The sequence below is a fragment of the Aotus nancymaae genome, unplaced genomic scaffold (assembly GCF_030222135.1).
Source record: "Aotus nancymaae isolate 86718 unplaced genomic scaffold, 86718_ANA_hifiasm-v0.15.2.pri h1tg000010l, whole genome shotgun sequence".
NCBI classification, from domain to species: domain Eukaryota; kingdom Metazoa; phylum Chordata; class Mammalia; order Primates; family Aotidae; genus Aotus; species Aotus nancymaae.
In genome coordinates this window covers 12,503,985-12,527,600 of record NW_026988421.1, presented here as the reverse complement: position 1 = coordinate 12,527,600, position 23,616 = coordinate 12,503,985, and the positions used below count along the sequence as shown (strand labels likewise).

The following is a 23,616-nucleotide window of genomic DNA, read 5'->3' as shown; positions in this document are numbered from 1 at the left end:
CATAGAGAAATTTAGCTCCTCAAGCTCTATAAATACCAGTTAGTGTGTAAAATGCAGCAATGCATCATAAAATCAGGGCTAGACACTCCCGCTTAGTACAATGGTTAAGAATGTCATTCCTTATCATCTCCAACAGCCACCCCAGTTTTCTCATACCTCTATTCGAACCTCTGCAGGTCAGTGGTTCTTGTAATTTAAGCCACAGTCACAATGAGCATGTCCTTTAGAGTCTTTAGTTTGGGTTCAGCAAACAAAGATTATTCATACTTTGTTAGTCTCCTTCAGTAGTCAACAGGTCTGGCAATTTTGTGGCTTTTCAACAGCCTAGGCAGACGCTGACAAAATGCTTTACGAGGACCTAGTCTTATTTTTCCTTTTGTGGCTAGAGATGATCTCCTTGTTGTTAATAACAGCTTTTGAAACTTTCAGGAATGTTGAAGACAAAGAATGCAAGTGGGGGTGAAGGGAAGGGTGGAGTTGATTCCACAATTTTGCAAGTGGATTAGATAGTGAAGTTAGATGTTTTCAGATTGTATTGTACTTCATAGGCATCAAACTAGCCAAACAAAATAAAAAGAACCTGCCTCACTCTTGCCTGTATAATATATTCCTGTTTAGTTAACACAAACGTTGCTCCTCCAAATTTCCAGGTTAATCTTCAATTTCGTAATTACATTAGAAATTAGTATAAATTAACATAATTAATTGAGAATTAACACACTTAATTGAGAACTATTTATCCAGGAACTTTGAATATTATGGTATTCTATGTAAATCAGCTTAAGATGCTAACTGGACCTGCAGTATTACAAATTTTAGAAACCATTCACCTTAAATATATGAAAGCTTTGTTGTTTCTTTTAGAAGAGTCAAAGAGAGATTATTTCCAAGCATTATTTTGTCATTCTAAACCTATGTTAGTTTCCTAGATTACAAGATGACTAGTAGTGATTACAATCACAGCTGAAAGTATTCACATTAAATATACCTAGAAATAGGCAGGGTGAGGTGGCCCACGTCTAGAATTTTAGCACTTTGAAAGGCCAAGGTGGAAGGATCAGTTGAGCCCAGGAGTTTGAGACTAACCTGAGCAACATAGGGAGATCCCATATCTACAAATACCTTAAAAATTAACCCAGCATGCACCAGCAGTCCCAGCTACTCTAGAGGCTGCAGCTGGAGAACCCCCTGAGCCCCGGAAGTCAAGACCATGATGAGCTGCAATCATACCACTGCACTCAAGCCTGGGTGACAGAATGAGACCCAGTCTTACACAAACAAAAAAACATAGAAATAGGAAATACTGTCTTAATTATCTCAAAGAAATAAGTTCAAAGATGGCTCCTCTTTTCTTGGGTATAACTCTGTGTTGCAATTTCATGTCTGGGCATAACTCGAATGTTTAGATTTAGGGTGGAAATAAGCATGCAGAATAAGAATCACATTAATGACAACCCAGTAACTATTTGATCTTACTTATTCAAGCTCTCCATGCCCCCAGTCAAATATAATTTACTTAGTCACTTTCTTCACTTCAGCTATGTGTTTATTAACATGATTACTATGTAATATATCAGCATACTGTAGGATTGCATTTAGCAGACTCGAATCCTAGACTAAAAATTGATTCTCCTTATTGGTTTACTTAAAAAAGTAGAAGGGATATTGGAGGTGCTGAATACTCAGACTGACTTTTCTCTGGCTGGGAAAATGAGGAGATCTGTTATTGACTTAGAAATTTAGGAGATTATTGACTTAGAAATGAGGAGATCTGTTATTGACAAGAAAAACATGTTATCATCCTGGAGAATAATGTTGGAAGCAGAAACCATGCAGGGAGGACTATAGAGAAACAAACAAAAAAAAGACATAGCAGTGAAAGCCTTGCCATTCATCACAAAAGACCAATCAAGTGGGCGAGGAGAGCAAGCATGTCTGGGAAGTCCCAGTTAGGTGCTCCTCCTCCCCTCACCTGCCTTTAAGTAGAAGAATATGCATTAGGATGCATTTAAAGCCAGGCAGGTTGAAGCAGGCAATGCCAGGATGCCCAGATCAGACTCCTAGTTCTTTTGGATCCACACAAAGCTAGGCTGAAGAGCCAAAGGAAACCAGAGCTTTTGATCCAATTTTCCAGTATGTCTACAGGATGGAGTGGTGAGAGGAAGGGTTAAGGGAAAGATATGGTTACAGTTCTTTATAATGAGGCTAATAATGTGGGTTTGGGACATGGGTTTAGATTCCAGTTCTACCACACAGTCACCATGTGATTTAACCTCCTTAAATTTGAGTTTCATCATCTGGAAATGAGGATAATAATCATATTTAACTCTTTTTTTCTTTCTTTCTTTTTTTTTTTTTTTTGGAGACAATCTCACTCTGTTGCCCAGGCTGGAGTGCAGAGGCATGATCTTGGCTCACTGTAACCTGCAACCTCCACCTCTTGGGTTAAAGTGATTCTCCCCCCACTACAGCCTCCCAAGTAGTAGCTGGGATTACAGGCACGTGCTACCACGCCTGGCTAATTTTTGTATTTTTAGTAGAGACAGGGCTTCACCATGTTGGCCAGGCTGGTCTCGAACTCCTGGCCTCAAGTGATCCGCCTGCCTCAGCCTCCCAAAGTGCTGAGATTACAGGGGTGAGCCACCATGTCCAGCAAGTATTTAACTCTTGGAGTTATTCTCAGAGTAAAAATAACAATAGCTGATATTTACAGAGCATGTATTGTGTGTCTGGCATTGTACTGATCATGCATTTGTTAGCTGTCTTGATACTATTTTTAGTCTCATTGTACAGATGAGGGAACCAAGATTTGGAAAGATTAAGTACTTTGCCCCAAGTCACTCATCTAAGAGGTGGCAAGGCCTTAACTAAGTGAAAGAAATCCATATTGTATACAATATGGTGCAAGCATCACTAAACGCCGAAGAAATGACAGCTATTATAATTTCCCATATATCTGTCTAGACGTTTTGTGCCATCAGATAATATGGCAGGAATGGAGAGAAGCACCTCCTTCCATCAGCTCTTAGAGTTGACCAGCTGGCAACTTTCAGTGTATAAGTTGACATTAGCATTTTGCATAGTACCATAGAAAATCAGCCCATTTGCCTTCTTAGCCTCTATCTCGGGTTTCCGTCTTCTGTTGTAATAAGCATTCAGCTGGCATTGAGGAAAATTGCATTCTAGCTCCAAAGTTGCATATGCTTTGATTGTATTCCAGGCATATATCAGCCATGTGACATCTTAGGAGATCAACAATCAAGGGCATGTTGCTACCTGATTAATTCTCTCTCTCTCCGGGGTTGGCATCACTAGAAACTGGAGAACCTGTGCTCTGGGGCACTCAGATGGGTGTAAGACGTGACAGAGGTCATCTGGCCATTCCCTCAGCTAAGACGTTATTGAAACTGCTACAGACACAAAGGGGAAAACCAAGGATCTCGATCTTACTCTTAACTTCTCTTCATTTCTTCATTAGATTGAGATTTGATAGAAACACCTGGTGAAACTAAGAGAGAGTTCTTACACATTAAACTTTTTTTAAAAAATTCTGTTTTTTTCTCACCATCTCATGGTGCTGATAAACTTGTTTTAAACAAATAAATTATAGAATGCTATATTTCCCAGTATTATTTTTGCCATCATTTTTGCTTCAGTGGCTGACCCCAGAAGTTAGAAAAAGTATTCCCATGAAGCTGGCTCATCTCAGATGTTAAATAAAATTACTGTAACCATTCTTTAGTTCAGAGGTAAGTTTTCCATCGATGACAAAGGAAATTCAAGATACTGAGATGATATTTTCTTAGAGAATCAAGCAAGACGATGTGTAAATCCTATCAAAGTTAACATGAGTTGTGCTGTTAAAATCCCCTCCTGACACTTTGCATTCTATCCTGGGAAGTCTGAAGAAGGTGCAGAAGGGTCATCAAAACATCAGCATCACTTTGATAAACTTGTCACCAGGTAAAATAAAATACATGTATGTTTTCTTCCTTTCCTCTGAAATCTAAAGTAATTATGACTATATAAAAACCTTTTACCATAACTAATTAACTAGAAGCTCCTCATAAACTATGTGTTGACAGCACCGTATGTCTAATTATCTTTTTTCACTTCAGAATTGTGATGTTGAATAATGAAGAAAACATTACCTGATGAAGTCTTTTATTTTATGATGATGTCTCAGGAGACAAAGGAGACACTAAGGCTTAAATGCCATCTTCAGTTACATCTTGGCCTTGGCAATCTTTTAGCTGGTTTTGATTTGCATGGAAATCACATTATATTTTTTAAAGCATATAGAAAGATGGATGGAAGGAAGGAAGAAAGGAAAGAAGAAAGGAAGGAAGGAGAGAGTTGTTATAAGATGTTCTGTATAACTGTTTAATTGCACTGTTAATTCTAGGCCTGAGGAACGCTTTTCATATGAAAAAAGCCATGGCATAGTTGTTTACTTCTAGCCAATTCTGCCAGACATTGAGGCTTGGGTTTTGCCAATTCCATTAAAATGTCTATTCCCTCCCTGCCACATAATGAACTACTTTAATTCCAATCAGGCAAGCATGAACTCATATGACAGAAACAGGAAGGTGAGTGTTTTCTTTTTTTTTTTTTTGGCATGTGTATAGTGTTTTGTTTTTTTTAACTTTTGAAAGTAATGACTCAAATCCATACCTGCAGACACTTATGTGTAGAACCAGGCCTGCTAGAGAGGGCATTTTCAATCATTGCCTACTCCCAAGCCTGTGCCCACCTTCTAAATGTTTCTACATTTCTGTCAAAACTCAGGAATATATTTCAACATGGTTGGCCATTAAGTGGCACTTTCCTTGCTTTTGCAGCCACCCTTGTCCTTGGATGCTCTCTGCAAGGTCCATTAAAGTACAGGAAGTCTGCCAGAGGGAGAGACTTGGGGTGTACACAGCTACAATTGAGGCACCCTATGGGCCTGAGTTTCTTTTCCTCAGAGTTTCTGTTTGATACTTTCTATCTTGCACAGGTGAGCTGGGATCTTCTGCCATAGTGCTTCCTAGACTGACATGTACATCAGCCACTTAGAGTCTTGTTAAAATGTGGATACTTTTTTATTTTCTTCCTTCCTTCCTTCCTTCCTTCCTCTCTCCCTCCCTTTCTTCCTTCCTTTCTTTTGTTTTTTCTTTCTCTTTCTTTCTTTCTTTCTTTTTTTCTTTCTCTGTCTCTCTTTCTCTCTATCTATCTCTCTCTTTCTTTCTCTCTCTCTCTCTCTCTCTTTCTTTCTTTTGAGACAGAGTCTTTTCTGTCACCTAGGATGGAGCGCAATGGCATGATCATGGCTCACTGCAGTCTCAAACTCCTGGGCTCAAGCAGTCCTTCCACCTCAGTCTCCCAGTAGCGAGACTATAGACACGTGCCACTGTGCCTGGCTAATTTTTTTTTTTGTAAAGACAGAGTGTCACTGTATTGCCCAGGCTGGTCTTGAACTCTTGGCCTCAAGTGTTCCTCCTGCCCCAGCCTTCCAAGTTTCTGGGATTACAGATGTGAGCCATCGTGCCTGGCCAAAATGCAGATTCTAATTGAGTTTGTCTGAGATGGGGCCTGGGGTTCTGCATTTTTTAATCAAGCTTTCAAGGGATGCTGGCATTGCTGGTCCAAGGACCACACTTTGAGTGGTGACACTCCCACTCCACGGAGCCAATTCAGAACTTTCTCTCTCCATATCCTTTCTTTTTCTCCTCAGTCTCTGCTCTGAACTCCGGGAGCACCAATGGACGATACTTGGTACTCATCTTGGTACTTCTCAGCCTCTGTCTCACCTGATGGATAAAATGTTTCCTGGATATGAGGTTTATCTTTGCAAGTACATTCTAAGCTCTGCCACCTCCCTATGCCTCCAGATGGCAATAACAATTATGGCACAGCACAGAAGGCCATGATAATTATTGTGGAATTGAATTGAGATTGGATTGAATTGACCAGGCTTTCTTACACTATGTTGAGAATACGTTTCTTCTCAAACCGGATTCAAGGACTCATATGGGAGAGCTTTAAGGCAGATTTGATGTGTTTAGATGTTTGCAGCAGTGTTGCTCAAATAAGCAACTGAGTTCCAGCATTGGATCTCATGCCTTGTCTCCCTGGTCCCACCAACCTGTCCTCAAACACACAAGCCCAAACAGAACAGGAAACACAACCAGCAACTGAGTATTTCTACTTCCCTAAAGAACTTTCCTCATGCCCCCATCCTTCCTACCCCAACACTCTAACCCCAACCAAGTGTCTTGTGACTTTCAGAAAAATGAAAGTGTCTCCTCCTTATTTAAAAAAAAAAAAAGAGGAACTTCTTAATCTGGTAACGTTATACATTAAATGTATAATGAAGCCCTACTTACTATCTTTTTCTCTGAATCATCTTCCAGCCAAATAGGTTTAATGTATATGCCCCTCCTCCAACTTAAATAAAATCATAGTGATCTGTTGTTTCCTGACGTTATTTCGTTGTCTTGTAATACGCCACCTCTTCTTTGCCTATCCCATTGCTACACATGCAAGTGGCTCCAATGCAAATCCAACCTCTCACAACCAGTTTTTCCCCTGTGCTGCCCCAGCCTGAGGGAACTCCACTCTCCTTGGAAATTACAGAGCTGTAATTTAGAGTATATTCGGCCATTAGTTGTGCAGTATCCAGTGCCATATTTTTCTGTGTTGTCTCAGCCTGCTTTTTAAAGATTTTATTGTTAGCTAACTTTAGAATTATTTATGCCTTATTAAAAGACGCTACATTAAAATTTGCTTAAGAAATCTATAACCTATACCTGTGTTCCCCTTTGGGTCTTGCGTTCATTCACCATTCAACAATTAGGGCACTCAGATGAGCACCCTACCAGTGGAGTGATTGATGAATAACCAAAATAAATTGAATATATGTACATAATTGAATTTAAGACCTGATATTTCACAATCCAAGTACTTTCACATATAACATCTCATTGTCCTTGTGACATTCTTCCAAAGCAGATGGGAAAAGGTAACATGTCATGCAAAGCATTTAATTAGTAACTTTGACAGTGTTTCAAGCCGGCATATGGGGGAAAAAAGTTATTAAGTGGAATAATATAAAAGTTAATTGTGACATGTCAAACAAACTCTTAAAGCAGATTCATAAAAATACCAAAGAATAACAGTGCTTCAAAATCTAAAGAACAGTGGATCGATTTATGTCTTATTTAACCAAATCAGCAATCTGGAAAAGGTAACTCTTAAATTTGGACTGAAAGCTTGACAGAGAGTAAGAGAGCCTGACCTCCATGGTTAATAAATTCCATAAGTAGAGAGCAAACATTGAAAATGCCCCGTAGCTCAATGTCTTCAGCCAAAAAGAACTAATCCAATTGAGTGAGACCAAAGAAAACGACTGGGGATGTATGGTTCCAGAATGTCTCTGAGGTATTCAAACCCAAGTCAATTTAAGGACTTGTAAGTTAATAACTAGGACTTTACACATAATCCTGTACTTTACAGGTAGCCAGTGAAGGTTTTATACAACCAGGGTAATGTGATTTTCATGCTTGGTGTCAGTCAAAATGTCGGTAACTGAGTTCCAGACCAAGAGAAGTTCCTCAATCCGTCCATTACAGTGTCCCCCAGAACAGTGACAGGCGGGGGCAGCACGGGTCCCAGGAAGACAGGAGCCACAAATACACATAGAGAGGAAAGAGCAGTGGACAGCAGCCATGGAGAGGGCTGGTTCACAGGGCTTTTAGCAGTGGGTCTGGTAAATAATTAAACAGGAAGCCTAAAAGATATGTCAGGATCAAAGATTAAGTGTAAATTCATAATAGAAATCTTAGGAGCTAACAGCCTTCAAAGCTGTAGTTCTGGGCAATTTGCGGATTTGCAGTAATGGTGAGAACCCAGAAGCAATGAGACTTTCTTCTTAGTGTGATTCATCATCAGCTTTTAACAGTCAGGCTGAGAACATCCAGAGGTTAGGTGGCTAGAGAGTGAATTTAAGTTTCAAAGGGGTGAAATGACTACTTTTAAACATACTACGTAATGTTAGATGAATATTTTAAATACATTGATTGGATTCCTTTTTTATAAAAATTATTTAAGAGCTCTCTGAGTGTATGTGTGTGTTTTAATTTCCCAGTGGAAAATTATAATATCAGATGATAAAATCTTTCTAGATTTGATATTGACTTATGTTTAAAAAAATAAAATGGGAAAAGCATCCTGACGATTAACTGAGCACCGAATATGTTCCAATTACAGGACTAGGTACTTTATACACATTCTTTTATTCTTATTTTAATATTGTGAGGTAGGTGGGATTAGCTCCAAATATAAACTAGGAAATGCAGTCTCAGAGGAGTATGTTGCTCTGGCTCCTGACCACCCAAAATTTGCAGACCAGCAACATCAGCATCCCTTGGGATGGGGTTAAAACGCAGAATTTCAGACCCTACCCAGGCTGACTGACCAGAATCTGCCTTAATCAGTAGCTTTAGCATTCTGAATGGTCCCTTCTGTGTGTCACTTGAGTAAGTTCTCATAGAAAACCTGGGGTAGAAGGCAGACCAGTGACCAATGAGCAGATTAGACCAGTGACCAGCTACCAGTAAACACACTCAGGGCTTGCCAGCCACCTCTGCCATGCAAATGAGCTTCAGCCCCTGGGGCTCCTCACCCAGCAAATGCATACACAGAGGATCCCTGGGGAAGGACCTGTGGTGAAAAAGGATGAAATAAGACATCTTTGGGCTGGCTCTGGCAGAGAGTGCAGGAGCTCATGGGCTCTCAGGAAGAGTCATTCCACACAAATTTACTGAGCAACAACCATGTATTACCAAAATAGAGGTTAAGGCAGTAGGTTCTGGAGCCAGGCTATATTTCAGATCTGCTGAATGCTGGCTTTGGGGCCTTGGGCAATTTACTTAATCTCTTTATCCCTCCATTTCCTTATTTGAAAAATGGGGATACTGATGGAGTCGTGGTAAAGAGCTCATTGGATGCTTGCTTTCATTATTTCCCATATTGTGCTTTGGTGACTATATCCAGTGTGGAACAAGACTGCTGTGGCCCCTGCCTTAGGTTTTAGAGGGGGAGACAGGCATTACTAGGTACAGTTGTGACAGGTGCTGTGCCAGAAGAACAGGGAACTGTGGAAACATGTAAGAGAGGAGCTAGATTTAGGAAGCAATTAAGGAATATTTCTTAGGTGATTGACCTTTGTTTATGATCTGAAGCTTGAGTAGAGAATTCCCAGGGGAAAGACCAGCATTAAAAAATTGAATGAGGATTTGAACCCTGGAGGAGCTGCAAGATAGCCTATGGGATGAGGACAGAGAGCAAGGGAGTTCCAGAGAGGCAGAGGAGTAGGCAGCCAGCAAACAGCCCTGCCTAAACACCTGGAAATGTTGGATACAGAATGACAAATATCCTCTTTGCTATGTAGTAGAATCCTAAAAATGGGAAACTCTTAGTTGCTAGAATTGATGAAACAACTGAGTAAAGAAGTAAGCTATGCCCTGGCTGCCTTGTAGGAGTTAACTGATCTCAGTAACCCCAAGGCTTATCTAGGAGATGGTGAGGCTCTGGGGTGTAGCTGGTAAGAAGTCACAGCTGAACCCCCTTTCTGAAGCTAAGACATTCAAAGGGTGGATTAGGAAAACTCACTCAGCAACACAGGGACAGAATGAAGAAACAGTCTGCCTTCTTAGGTGGAGAGAAAGAGAGAGCTCATTAGATTCGTATTTCAGAAATACCATGCTAGCTGCAGGTTGGAAGAGGGCAAAAGTGGTATGGGTATGTGAGTTAAGAGGTGCAACACTCAGGGGAGACTTTCTCATGGCTCTGACTAGGATGGGGCACTGCAGCCAGTTCTTACAACTGGTAGCATGATTGATTCCAGGTCCAAAATTGTCACCACAAGTGAATAATGGAGCCTAACAAGGAGCTTATAAAAATGATAAAGAAACATGAAATGGATCAATGTCAAGGATCAGGCTTCCAGAGACAGGAAATGTAGAGGCCCATAGGATCCGAGTTGTGGGAGATTTTGGCATAGTCAGTGCAAGACAGTCCAGCACAGAAGAACAATCACAATTCACTAGGGTTAGACAGGAGGGAACCTTCACAACCCGGAGGATAATGGAAGATAACCACCTGCCACAGAGCTGCAGAGTAGCCCCAAGCAAGGTGGGGGATAGTCTTTGAGCTCACAGCAGGAGCTGAGACTTGAAGGAAAATTCTGGAGGTGGGGAAGGAGCAGTGTCACTGACTCAAAACTGTTTCAGTCTGGGAGATTGAGTATTCTAGCATTTCATACACCCCGTACAGCTGAAATAAACGAAACATGTAAAACCCAGTCTGCTACTCAATGTGTGTAGCATGTAGACCAGCAATACCAGCTTCACCACGGGGCAGATTGGGAATGCAGAAATTTGGCCCCACCCTTGGGTCTCCTGAGCAAGAATCTGTATTTTAACGTGGTCCCTGGGGATTCCTACATGCATGACAATTTACCATGTGTGGCTATGCAAGATCATGTCACCTCCACCATCTGTGACTGCGGGCATGGGATGTGTGACCCAGGATAAAAGATACTCCTTAATGGAGTATGTGAAGACAGTTTTGAAATATTTCTGACTCATGTCAGGCAAACCAAAAATTAAAGAGATTTGGCCACATCTAGTCGATAAATAGAAATATTGGAACCCAGTTCTACAAGTCAGACTGGGTCAGCACAATGACAGGACAAAACCAATTCAAAAAAAGTGAGGTGGAGTGAGATAAAAAGAGAGCTGCAACCTTGAGAAGTAGGTAAGATTGTAATTTCTAATTTCTTTCCACTCCCTTCAAATTAAATGAGTAGCCAGTTCACATCAGCCTCAAACTTGCCATGCCACTCTAAAGTGCTTACAGGTGTAATTATTTTAGATTTAAATTCACAGCTGTAGCAACTTTGCACTGAAGCTACATTTTTTAAATAATACATTACAATCCTCCTATATTAATCCAATGTGAAGTATCTTTTGCCCAAATGCACTTAGAATGATTCTATAACATTGCTAACGTCAAGTTTAGTGGTATTACTATTCATTCATTCAGCAAATTCAACTGAGCACCTACCATGTGTCGTCTGTCTGTGCTAGACGCTGGAGATCTGGAGATGCAACAGTGAATATGACTCTTCACTTAATGTGGTCACTGTTCTCAAGATGCTTCAAGTCTATGAGATTAAATATAATCATTAAAGTTCTAGCTACTTTCCTAAGTGTTATTAACATTTAACCCGATTCCATTATTCTAATGCTATTTAGTATCCCAAGAAACCTTTATATATTTGCATGTCTGTTGTTTTACTATGTGCCTACATGACATATGCATCAGAAACTTCTTCTGTGCCATATTCAGAAATACCTTCTTTCAGCTTCAATATACTTCTTTCCTGTAGTGAAAAAGCCGTGAGCTTCCTAAGGGATGGCAATTAAACACATAAGGATGTAAAATTCTCATTGAATTAATAGACCTGCTGTGTGTGTGTGTGTGTGTGTGTGGGTGTGTGTGTGTGTGCTTCTTTCTTTTTTTTCTTTTTGGCTTGTTAGAATATATAAATCTGGTGACTTCTCTAAAACTCTCTCGTTTAGGTCTCTTGGGAGAAAATGTGAGAACCAAGGAGTATAGTATAAGTGTCAGTAGTCTTTGTGTCTCTAGATAGTTCCGCTGGTTTTCCATGGGGTGTGGAAGATAATTTGTCAGCTTAACTTCAGCTGCAGCCATTATGGAAGAAGACTATGGCTTCTCTTCAGCAATAGATGTGCAGAAATAGCATCTGAAGCTAGAGAATGTAGGCAGGTGGGAATTTAATCCTCCCACCTGTATCCCTACCCTATCCTGACCTTACATTCTTGCCTTCATTATTAGTAATCACATGTCCTGATAGGTGCCTGTGTCTTTAGCTATATCTATGTTGTATTCTGTATGTAAAGAGACCAACAAAACTGGGTCCCTTGGCAAAAGGCAGGTAGAACTTTGAACTTTGTGCTTAGAGATAAGACAATAAAATTAGGTAAGAATATCAGTTATCATTGATTTAATTTGGGTAAAATATAGAAAATATATCCTTTGTATCTTACCTTTGTCTTTTTCCCTTCCTGTGTCCCCACTGATTATGCATTAACTTAATCGTTGTCTCCATAGAAGAAAGACAGTCTGTAGAGGGGTTTGTATTCTCAGGCATCTAGTGCCCAAGAGCCAATTATAATGAGCTCAGTTTTGTTGATGACACTAATATTCATCTGGTTGGGAGATGAGAACACATTCCTGGGTACGTTAGGATAATGAGAAGCCTTCTTCAAATACCTCATTACTGCCAGCAGCACCACAGCACTCCTGTCTTTCCAGGGTAGACTTTTTCTGTCCTTCACTCTTTTTCCAGCTATCACTAAGCACTGTCATTACTTCCCTTGAACTATATTTGTATTCACCTTCTTCCTCTCTGTGCACACAACTACATCCCTAGTCTAGACTCTAGTTTTCTCTTCCTTGCGTTACTGTGCTAGCTGATCCTTGGGGTCCACTCTGTCTCCACACCTATCTATCCCACTAGGATGATCTTAGGTAAAGGTTACTTTTGTTCTATTACTTCTTGGCTTTAACATTCTAAATGAAAGATAGTCCTGTACTGTTTAACTTAGGTCTTATGTGTCTAAAATATATAGACCACAGAATCAGAAGGACCTGGGTTTGAATCTCCTTTCATTTATTTTTTTTTAATTTTTTTATTTATTTTTATTTTTTTATTTTTTTGAGAAAGAGAGAGAGAGAATGAGGAGGAGGAAAAAGGAAGAGAAAGAGAGAGAGAATGGGGAGGAGGAAAAAGGAAAAGAAAGAGGGAGAGAGAATGGGAGTATTGCTTTCTTGCCCAGGCTAGAATGCAATTTAGTAATGGGTATTGAAAACCTCTTGTATACTGATAATTATACTTAATGATGTAGTCAGGAAGGAATAAGGGAAGAAGATAACAAACGAATAGCCAACCAATATTTCATTTAAACCTATGAAATGCTATGCGATTACTGAGGAGTGATTTACTTCCAATTATATAGTCACTTTTGGAATAGGTGTGAGGTGGTAATGTATGTTTTGTGTATTTGAAGTGGAGAGTTCTATAAATGTTTATTAAGTTTACTTGTTCCGGGTCTGAGTTCAAGTCCTGAATATCCTTGTTAATTTTCTATCTCGTCAATCTATAGAATCGTTAGCTCTTCTTGTTACATTGATCCTTTTGCCATTATGTAATGTCCTTCTTTGCCTCTTTTGATCTTTGTTGCTTTAAAGTCTACTTTATCAGAGGCGAGAATTGCATCTCCTGCTTTTTGTTTATTTGTTGATTTTTACTCTCTGGTTGGTAAATCTTCCTCCTTCTCTTTGAGTCTTTGTGTATTGTTGCATGTAAGATGGGTCTGGATGCAGCATACCGATGGGTTTTGGCTTTTTATCCAATTGAAATATATATAAGTTTAATACTGGCGTTTGATGCTAGCTGGCTGTTTTGCCCATTAGTTGATGTAAATTTTTCATTGTATTAATGTTCTTTGCTTTTTGATATATTTTTGGAAAGGCTGATATTGGTTGTTCCTTTATATGTATAGTGCTTCTTTCAGAAGCTCTTGTAAAGCAGGCCTGGTGGTGGTGAAGTCTCTAAGTACTTGTTTGTTCGCAAAAGATTTAATTTTTCCTTCACTCATAAAGCTTAGTTTGGCTGGATAGGAAATTCTGGGTTGAAAGTTCTTTTCTTTAAGGATGTTAAATATTGGTCCCCACTCTTTTCTGGCTTGTAGGGTTTCTGCTGAGAGATCTGCTGTGAGTCTGATAGATTTCCCTTTGTGGGTAACCTGACCTTTCTCTCTGGCTGCCCTTAGTATTCTCTCCTTCATTTCAACCCTAATAAATCTGGCAATTATGTGCCTTGGGGTTGGTCTTCTTGAAGAATATCTTTGTGGTGTTCTCTGTATTACCTGGAGTTGAATATTACCTTGCCTTGCTAGGTTGGGAAAGTTTTCCTGAATGATATCCTGAAGAGTATTTTCAGGATATCATCCTTGATTCATGAATCATCCCTGAATCTCCTTTCCACCAGTTACTTATTTTCAAGTTCTTTCATCTCCCTAATCTTTACGTTTTTTTTTTTTTCTGTTTTGTTTCTGCAAAATATAGATAACATAAAAAAATTTGCTGTTTTAATCATTTAAAGTGTGTAATTCAGGGACTTTATTTACATTCACAATGTGCAACCATCACCATCGTGTGTGTGTGTGTGTGTGTGTGTAACAGAGAGAGAAAGAATATGATCTATCATGCAATTTAGCAATGGGTTGGCCCCAAAATCAGTTGAATAAAAGTTCATAATAGATAATTTAGTGTTTTTCTCTCTCTTTAGGAAATTCTTATGTACAAACTTTCTACTGATTTTTTTATTTTGGTAAAATATATATAACATAAAATTTGCCATTTGAACAATTTTTTATGTAGATTCAGTAGTATTAATTACATACACAGTATTGTGCAAACATCACCATTATTTTTTCCCAGAACTTTTTATCACTCCAAACAGAAACTATATTCCTTAAGCAATAAATTCCCATTTCCTGGCCCTGCCCTCAGGGCCTGATAACCTCTAATCCACGTTCTTTCTCTATGAATTTACCTAATTCTAGATATTTCACATAAGTAGAATCATACATTTGTCCTTTTGTATCTAGCTTATTTCACTTGGCATAATGGTTTCAAGATTCATCTACGTTGAACCTTATGACCTTGTGTCAGAATTTTATTCATTTTGATGGCTGAATAATATTCTGTTGTATGTGTATACCATCTTTTGCTTATTCATTTCTTGATAGACACTTGAATTGTTTCCATCTTTCGACTATTATGAATAATGCTGCAATGAATACTGGTATCCAAGCATCTGCTGAATCTTTTTTTTTTTTTTTTTTTTTTTTTTTTGGCAAAGTCTCACTCTGTTGCCCAGGCTGGAGTGCAGTGGCATGATCTCCACTCAGCTGTGACCTCCCAGGCTCAAAGAATCCTTTTGCCTCAGCCTTTCAGATAGCTGGGACTGTAGGTGTGTCCCACTATGCCCAGCTAATTTTTAAATATCTGTTTTAGAGACAGGGTTTCAACATGCTGCCCAGACTGGTTTCCAACTCCTGAACTCAAGTGATCTGTCTACTTTAGCCTCCTAAAGTGCTGGGATTACAGGCATGAGCCACCAGGTCCACCCAGAATCATTGTTTTCAATTCTCTGTGTATATACCTACAAGTAGAACTATTGGTCATATGGTGCTAGGAACCAAATTGTGCCACCCCAAAATCCATTTGTTGAAGCCCCAACACCCAATATGATGGTTTTTGGAGATGAGACCTTTGGAAGGTAATTAGGTTTAATGAGTTTGTGAGGGTGGGCCCCTAATAATGGGATTAGTGCCCTTATAAGAAGAGGAAGACACACCAGAGCTCTCTCTCCACCATGTGAGGACATAGGGGGAAGGTGGCCATCTGCAAGTCAAGCAGAGAGCTCTTACTGGGAATTGAATCAGCTGGCACCTTGATCTTAGACTTCCCAGCCTCCAGAACTGTGAGAAATAAATTTACCCCGTTTAAACTACCCAGTCTGTGGTATTTTGCATGGCAGACCAAGAAAACTAATACATATGGTAACTCTTTGTTTAGCTTCTGAGGAACCACCAGGTTATTTTCCACAGCAGCTATACTTCACTATTTTACATTTCTGCAAGCGATGCACAAGGAAGGGTTCCAATTTCTCTACATCTGGAACCCTTATCATTTTTTGTTTTGTTTGGATTGGTGATTCTGGTTGAGGTGTATTGATATCTCATGGTTTTGATTTGCATTTCCCTAATGACTAATGATGTTAAACATCTTTTCATGTGTTTATTGGTCATTTGTGTAACTCTTGGAGAAATGCCCATTTTTTCATTGGGTTGTTTGTGATGCTGTTGCATGTTAGGAGTTATTTGTATATTCTGGATATTAAATCTTTGTCACCTATATGTTTTGCAAATACTTCCCATTCTGTATGTTGTTGTTTCACTTTCTTGATGGTGACCTTTGATGAACAAAAGTTTTAAATTTAAGTATAACATGTTATTTTTCTTTTTTTGTTTGTGTTTTTAGGTCATATCTAAGAATACATTCTGAAATTTAAGGTTAAGAAAAATTACCCCTATGTTTTCTTATAAGACTTTTATGGCTTTGGTTTTAATATTTAGGTCACTGATCCATTTTGAATTAACTTTTGTGTATGGTGTGAAGTTGGGGCCCACCTTCATTCTTTTTATTTATCATGATGGTTATAACATAACCATCATGGATATGTTATTATTAATTGAAGTCCATATTTTATTTTAATGTCCTTTCTCTCTTCCAGGATCTCATCCAGGATACCTTATTACAATTAGTGGTCTTAACTCCTCGGGGTCCTCTTGGCTGTTTCTCAGATCCTTCTTGTTTTCAATGACCTTGATAGCTTTGAGAAACACTGGTCAGGTATTTTGTGGCATGTTCCTCAATTAGGATTTATCTGATATTTTACCACATAATTAGACTGGGAATATAGAGTTTTGAAAGAAAAACCCACAGAGGTAAAGTGCTATTCTCATCATATTAAGGGCACACGCTATCAACAGAACTTATTACTGTACATGTTAACTTGGGTCACCTGGCTGAGGTCGTGGTTTTCAGGTTTCACCCCTGTAAAATTCATCTTTTTTCCCATTTTCGTATTGTACTTGTTGACAGGAAGTCACTATGCACAACCTATACTTAAGGAATGAGGAATTATCCTCCACCGTCTTGGGGGAGAGTATCTACAGAAACTATTTGGAATTCTATTGCAGGTGAGATTTCTCCCCCACTTATTTATTTACATAGTTATTTATATCAATATAGATATTTATTTATTCTGTGGATTATAATTCAATACTAATTTATTTGTTTTATTGCTTAAATTATTTCAACTTTGCGAAGTTTTTTTCAGTTTATTCCTGTTTCTCTTTGACATATAACTCTTATTGTGAGGTTTTTTTTTATTATTACTTCCTTACTGGTATGGACTGAATGTCTGTGTCCCCCACAAACTCACACGTTGAGACTCTAATCTCCAATGTGATAGTATTTGGAGATAAGACCTTTAGGAAGTAATTAGGTCACAAAAATGGAGCCCGCATGATGAAATTTGTGCCCTAATAAGAAGAGACAAGAGAGAGCTTGCTTCCCGCCTCTCTCTGCCACGTGAAGACATAATGAGAAGACATCTCTACAAGCCAGGAGGAAGTTCTTCACCAGACCCCCACCAGGTCGATATTCTGATCTTGGACTTCCCAGATTCTAGAACTGTGAAAAAAAAATTCTCTGTTGTTTAAGTCACAAAGCTTATGATGTTTTTGTTAAAGCAGCCTGAACTCAATAAGACACTTACTTTTAGGCACTAGAAGATGTTCCAGAGTCACCTTGTCTATTGCTTGCCCTAATTCTAAAATTTGCCATTTCTCTAAGGAGATCTGGTTCCTTTTATTAGCGAATAGAGAATGGTTTTGGAAACAGAGATCTAGGCACTCGGGGAACTCATTGCTACTGGGGTGTCATTGCTTCTAGAACTTCTCAGTTGCTGAAAAAATGAAATATGTGTGTATACTAACACACATGTGTATGTGTTCTCTGTGTATAAATATTTCTATGCTATTATTTATCTCACAATGGCCTGCAGATATCAAGTTAGCCTGACTGGTGGTTTTGGTAGCATGATGGAGGTGGAAGCCAGGTTGTAGAGTGCTGAAGTGGGACTTGGCAGATGCAAAAGAGATAGATTATTTCTCTCCTGAGTTTAGTGCTGAAGGAGAGGTTGCAAGTGGGAATAATAGTGTGAAGAGGCTGTAGAGCCAAGAAAATGGTTTTTAAGATCAGTAAAACCAGTTTAATTTGTGGGTAGAAGAAAAAGAACAAGCTGAACAGGAGAATGAAAACAGATCAGCCAGTAGTTGGGTTGGTTTAGGAAGGGTAAGGGCTCACCCCATTAGGGAAAAGAGCCCTGAAGGGGGCAATTGGCTCATTTGTAATTGCCACTTTCCTCCCTAAAGCTCATGAGGAAGTGAATTGTGTCCCCATTTTACAGATGAGAACATTGAAGCTCAAAAGTGAGTTAAACTTGTGTAAGCCCTTGCTGCTGGTAAGCATCAGAGTTAGGATTCAGCTGGTGCCCACCCTCTGCTGCTCCTTATCCCTTCAAGGCCTGTTAGCCTTTGCAACGTCCAAATGCAAATACATCTGAAAGGTCAAATGACTCCTCTACATCCCTGTATATCTAGAGTCAGTGGTTTCCTCTAGGAAAAACCCAGAGGGAATGCTTGTTCTGCAGACCCCAGAGAAAGAACCAGACCCCATACCCAAGCCATAAATCCAAGGGGCCTTTTCTTGCTTTTGGCACTGACTCTTTGGCAAGTTACTTCTCTCTTTGCAGGGTGACCTAACTTTCCACCCTTCCCTGGCTCCACTTAGGAGCTCTCCCTAATACATCTGTTAAGGACAGCCGCCTGAATGAGTTTCGGATTTGGTGTTAAGCACTTGAATGTCCTGCTCTCATTCCCGACTCTGTCCACAAGGGAAGTGAGCAGCAGGCCTCTCCGTTTTAAAATGTGGGAGGAAAATAATAGTCTGTTGAGCAGAGCCTGTGAGAGACTGTAGAAATACCCCTCTCCCCTCAGTTATAAACAGGTAAATGTCCACTGGCATTTTGTACATTGGCAGCACATCCATATGCATAAAATATGTATGAAGGAAAGAAGATTTCGGTTCTGAGGCCCAGAGCCCATTGTAAAATGCACACATACAAATTTTATTCCAACTATTTTTCTCTCTACTTGCTGGGAACTATTTACAACTGTGAAATTTGAGAATAGTTAGGTATGAATTTTAAAATTCTTCATTTCACACATGAGGAAACTAAGGTAGACAACCGCCTTGCTATATTGTGTATATATTATGTAAAGATTTAATAAACATTCTATTTATGTAAGATAGAAAACTTTATTGTGGCTTAGAAGAATTACTTAGTCTTTTTAAAAAACACTAGCTTTTAATAAAACTTTAGTTAATTTTTAGTTAACTTTTTTAGTTAACTTTTAATTAAACTCCAAAGGTTTTATAAAACAAAACCTTTGGATTAAATGGGATCTAGAGCAATCCGCAGATATTTCTAGGCTGTTACGCAAGGAAACAAGGATATTTTTATCCTTTCCCTTTATCTATGTTTAATTATTGATTTTAAATCACAAGGGATGGAAAAATGGAAGCTTCGTAACACACTCAGGTCATTCTAAGAAAAGATTACACATAGAAGTCCAAACTTTCAAAGCAGATACATAAAGGAATTATTCTGTACAGAACAAGTAAATTATCTGCCTTATAAAATCATTTTATCTAGCATACATAAAAATTATTAACATCAAAAAATCTGTGTAGGCTATATGACTAAATTTAGAAGGGAGGTATACTAGCGCCTGGTTATAAATGTAAACATTAAGAAATTCATTAATCCTAATATGATACAGAGTCTTATCTTGTAATTTATTTGTTTTCTTAAAGTTCAATTATTATTTTTTTAAATCCTTGAAGTTTTTGTTCAGTAAATCATACCTGTAATCCTGTTTGGTCTTAGAAAAGAAAGACATAAAACTACTGTTTCAACAAAGAGTATTCCTAAGCTGAAATCCATATTTTACTGTCAACAGAGTTAAGGAGATGCATGATCTTTACGGCATAGAAACTCTTTCCTTATATACTTGTCATCAAACTGTCATGAAAACTATTTCATGCCACTGTGGGTCAAGATAATTATTGTATGTTTTTTCTGAACTTGGAAGAACTAATCATATTATAGACCTATCAAATTGCACATATATTATGAGAAGCATTTCTGAAATGCTTCGTACTTAAAGGAAACTTCTAGAAGTCCAGAAGTTGTTTGCAGAAGTTCAGTCCTCTGCTAGACCTCTCATTTCCCTATCCTCCCTCATTAGAGCCTGAAAAGGGAGCCCTACTCTCCTAAGATTATGAGTAAACAAAGTGATGGGTAACAGACTGATCCCAGATGAGAGCATTTCCTTCAGGCTCTCGTGTTAAGATGATAAATGGGTGGACCACTTGGCCTTAAACAAATGACAGAGATATATTACAACTGATTATGGGGTATTTTCAGTTTTGTTATATGTGTTCACTCTTGACCCTCTAGATACATGAATAAAAGAAAATTTATATTATCTCTGACATTTCAAGACAAAAGCTCTGAGGAAGCTTCCTCTTTTGGACTTCCTGCTTTCAGCAGTAGTAAAACAGGGTGTGGTTTTATTAAAGTAAGAAAAGCCTGCATGGCACAACTTTCTGCCCTCCTTTTATAGTATCAGCAATAGATAAAACCAGATTCCAACTCAGCCACTTGTCTTTGACAGTGATTATTTCCCATGACTTCTTAGCAAACTCGAGGTATTAATATTTTTGTTTTTGTTCTTACTTGATTGCATGGACATGTTTGGAGCAAGAAAGAGAATATTTTAAACACATTTAACCAGGTCTTGAGTTTGGGGTCAGAAATGTGCTGCAACTCCCACACCAGTCTGCAAACATCTGGCATCCCAGATGGGAGCAATAACAACTCCGCTCTTATTTTCATAACTGCATTGCAGAAGATGTTCACTGGTTTCCTCCTCGGTGAGTTTAATTCACACCAATATTTTAAGGAAGATTAGAAAAAGAGAAAAAAAAAGGAATGACAGCGCAGAGAGTCGTGTTTTCATGCTCCCATTGTACAAAAGATTCTAAGATAATTATAACCTTTAACAGATCTCTTAGGCTTATTTTGTGAATCAGATCAGCTATATATTATTTTCTATGCCAAAGTTTTATATGCACCAGAAAAATGCTATATTTTTAGCCCAGATTTAGGTATTATGTTTTCTTCTAAAATGATTTTTACCAGTGAAATGGCTTTGTTGTTGCTGTTGTTTTGTAAAACCAGCTGAAAATCAGGCCACATAGTAGAGTTGCTTTCATTCAGCCTCACTGGAAATATTGACATTAAAAGGTGCCCTGTCTGTTGTATCACCAACACTTTTCAACAGCTGCACTAAGGAGGAATAGTGTTATCTTATTTCTTGCTTCTTCCCTGAGATAATTTTCAACAGTATTGTCCAGATTTGCTGTAGTCGTTTTGCTGCCAAGAAGTTGTAAAGAAATCAAGGACCCACAGGGAGACTGGCAGCTCCTGGCTGAAAGGAGTCCTTAAGGGGCAGACCACAGGATCACACATCCAAAGCTGGAGAGGGCCTGGAGTCACCAGTACAGTAATCTCCATTTGCAGAGGATAAACGAGGGGCAGAGCCATGTCTGAACTCAGGACTAGCAGCCTAGCATTACTGAAGAGTAGACCACCACTAAGTGCAAGGACTGTGAGAACTAGGGTTTTTGCCCCTTTGGTTGACCAATGCGTCCTAAGCAGTGCTTAGGAAGAGTGCTTGGCACATCGTGGGCACTCAGTACATATTTTTTGAATGGATGAATATAACACCCAGCTTCTCAATCAAGATCACAAGCCGCTGGGGGTCAGACCTGACTTTCTTGTGTAACCCTGCATGACCGGCGTGGGCAGCATGAGTGAGTGAGAGGAGTACCCAGATCCAATTCATCACTCAGCCACTCACTTACGTGACCTCAGAAAAGTAATTTGGGAGTGTATTTCAAAGGGCAAATGACTCACAGCCTTAGCTTTCTCATTTGTAAGCTGAAATAATATTGGACCTACCAATTTCATAGGATTGGATGCATATCAAATTAGATAGCACACGACAAACTCTACAGCTCTCTAAGAATATTGTTACTATTGGCAAATGGGCTCTGAGATGTAGTCATTTTATTAACAGAGGTGTTGGCTGCAGTTAAGCTTGTGCAGGAACTCTCCAATGTGATGAAAGCCTTGACCAAGGGACATGCTAGGAGCCATGACGCGGACTGCTGCAGGAGAAGCCAGGGAATGAACATATCCCATGATGAGGTGCAAGGTGGGGTGGGGGGGGCTGAGGGGAGCAGTCACAAAGGGTGCAGGACTAGGCAGAGGTTCAAGTTAATTATCCCAAATATAAAATGTAGATGATACAATGACAATAAACAGTCCTGGTAGTAGACTAAAATGCAGTGTTGAGAATTCTGGGTGGATATAGTTGTCAATATTCAGAGATGTTACCTCAGTACTAGGTAAAGGCATCTGGAAACCAGGGCTAACTCTAAGCAAAGGGAGCTGGCAGATTCTAAGAGAAAGGGATGGAATTTGGGTTCTCTTGGGTGCCTGGGGTATACCAGGTAGCAGAGGCTAAGACAGAAGGGCCAGAGGGGCAAGCTTGTCTTGCACTGGAGTAGAGGATGGAGCTCAGGACTCATGGGATGTCAGGGCTTTGTCCACTCCAGTGCCTAGGCATCAGAGGTTGGGTTTCCAACCTCATTGCATCCTGGGAAGGGTTTCCTAATGCACCAGCTGACCTAGGCAGGGTTAAGCCCAGAGAGGTTCAGCTGGAAAGGTCTGGGTTCTCTGATGCTTAGAACTGGTGCTGACAGCAAGAAAGAAATTTAAAAAAAACTTAAAAGGATGTTGTCATTGCTGTGGGGTGATGGGAAACAACAGTTGTGGACAAACTGCAGATGCTACTTTGTGACATCTTAAAATATAGTATTATAAAGCAAAATCCTGAATGCATACTCACCATTTTTCAAGTGTTTGTTCTGAAGGAAATACATCAGGAAATCAGCACCATCACTGATACTGCAGACCAAAGCGCAATGCTTGTTTGTACACATTGTTTACTGAGCCCTGTAACTGGAAGTTATTCCACCTTGTTCATTGGCCATCCAGTTGTCAGCCATAAAGGGAGGCCAGGGTTCATGGCTGTTACTCAAAACCTCTTTCTCATCATTCTCACCCATTCCAGGTCTACGAAGATTCTGACAGGTGCCCTCCAAGAACTATGGGCTTCTTGGCCTCTGGCTCTATCCACTCCTGGACATCTCGTGGGGTAGTGCTTTGCTTAAGCTCCAACCCTGTAGTCACACACAGCCCCCATTGGCCTGACCAACACCCAGATGGGATTGCTCCAGCCATCCATCCCAAAGGTGCAACATTGCAAACAACGTGCCTGAACCTCTCTACTGTGGTTCCTCCAGCCACTTCCATGAGAGATCTTGGATAGATACCCAAAGGTTTTTACAGGCACTGCCTATCAAATGTGGAAGAAAACAGCAAGGTTAGAGAAGGCAGTGACCCAGGAACAGCTCACCAGGTCCAGAAGGTGCCTACTCCACAATACCGAGATTGTTCATTTCTTTTAAGGACCATTCCTTTGAACTATGCAAATAATTCATTGAAAGTTGGGAAATTTTAAATTTCTAGTAGAAATAAACATGCACAACTATCTAGGATTGTCGGGGGCCAGTGAGAGCGGCACGTCTGCCGGGGTCTCTTGACCTGCAAGAGGGTCCCAATACCTGGAAGAGAGTGCACGGAAGAAAAGA

General features: G+C 39.5%; 1 long non-coding RNA gene across 1 annotated transcript in view; it reads left to right on the top strand.

Annotated features, from left to right (window-relative positions):
- Positions 1–23,181, top strand: part of LOC105714197 (uncharacterized) — a 49,260-nt gene extending 26,079 nt beyond the window's left edge. Inside the window, exons 3-4 of the long non-coding RNA XR_010341691.1 lie at positions 16,807–16,904; positions 23,037–23,181. This is a non-coding gene — a long non-coding RNA (uncharacterized LOC105714197). The remainder of the gene's footprint in view (positions 1–16,806; positions 16,905–23,036) is intronic.
- Positions 23,182–23,616: the final 435 nt, after the last annotated feature.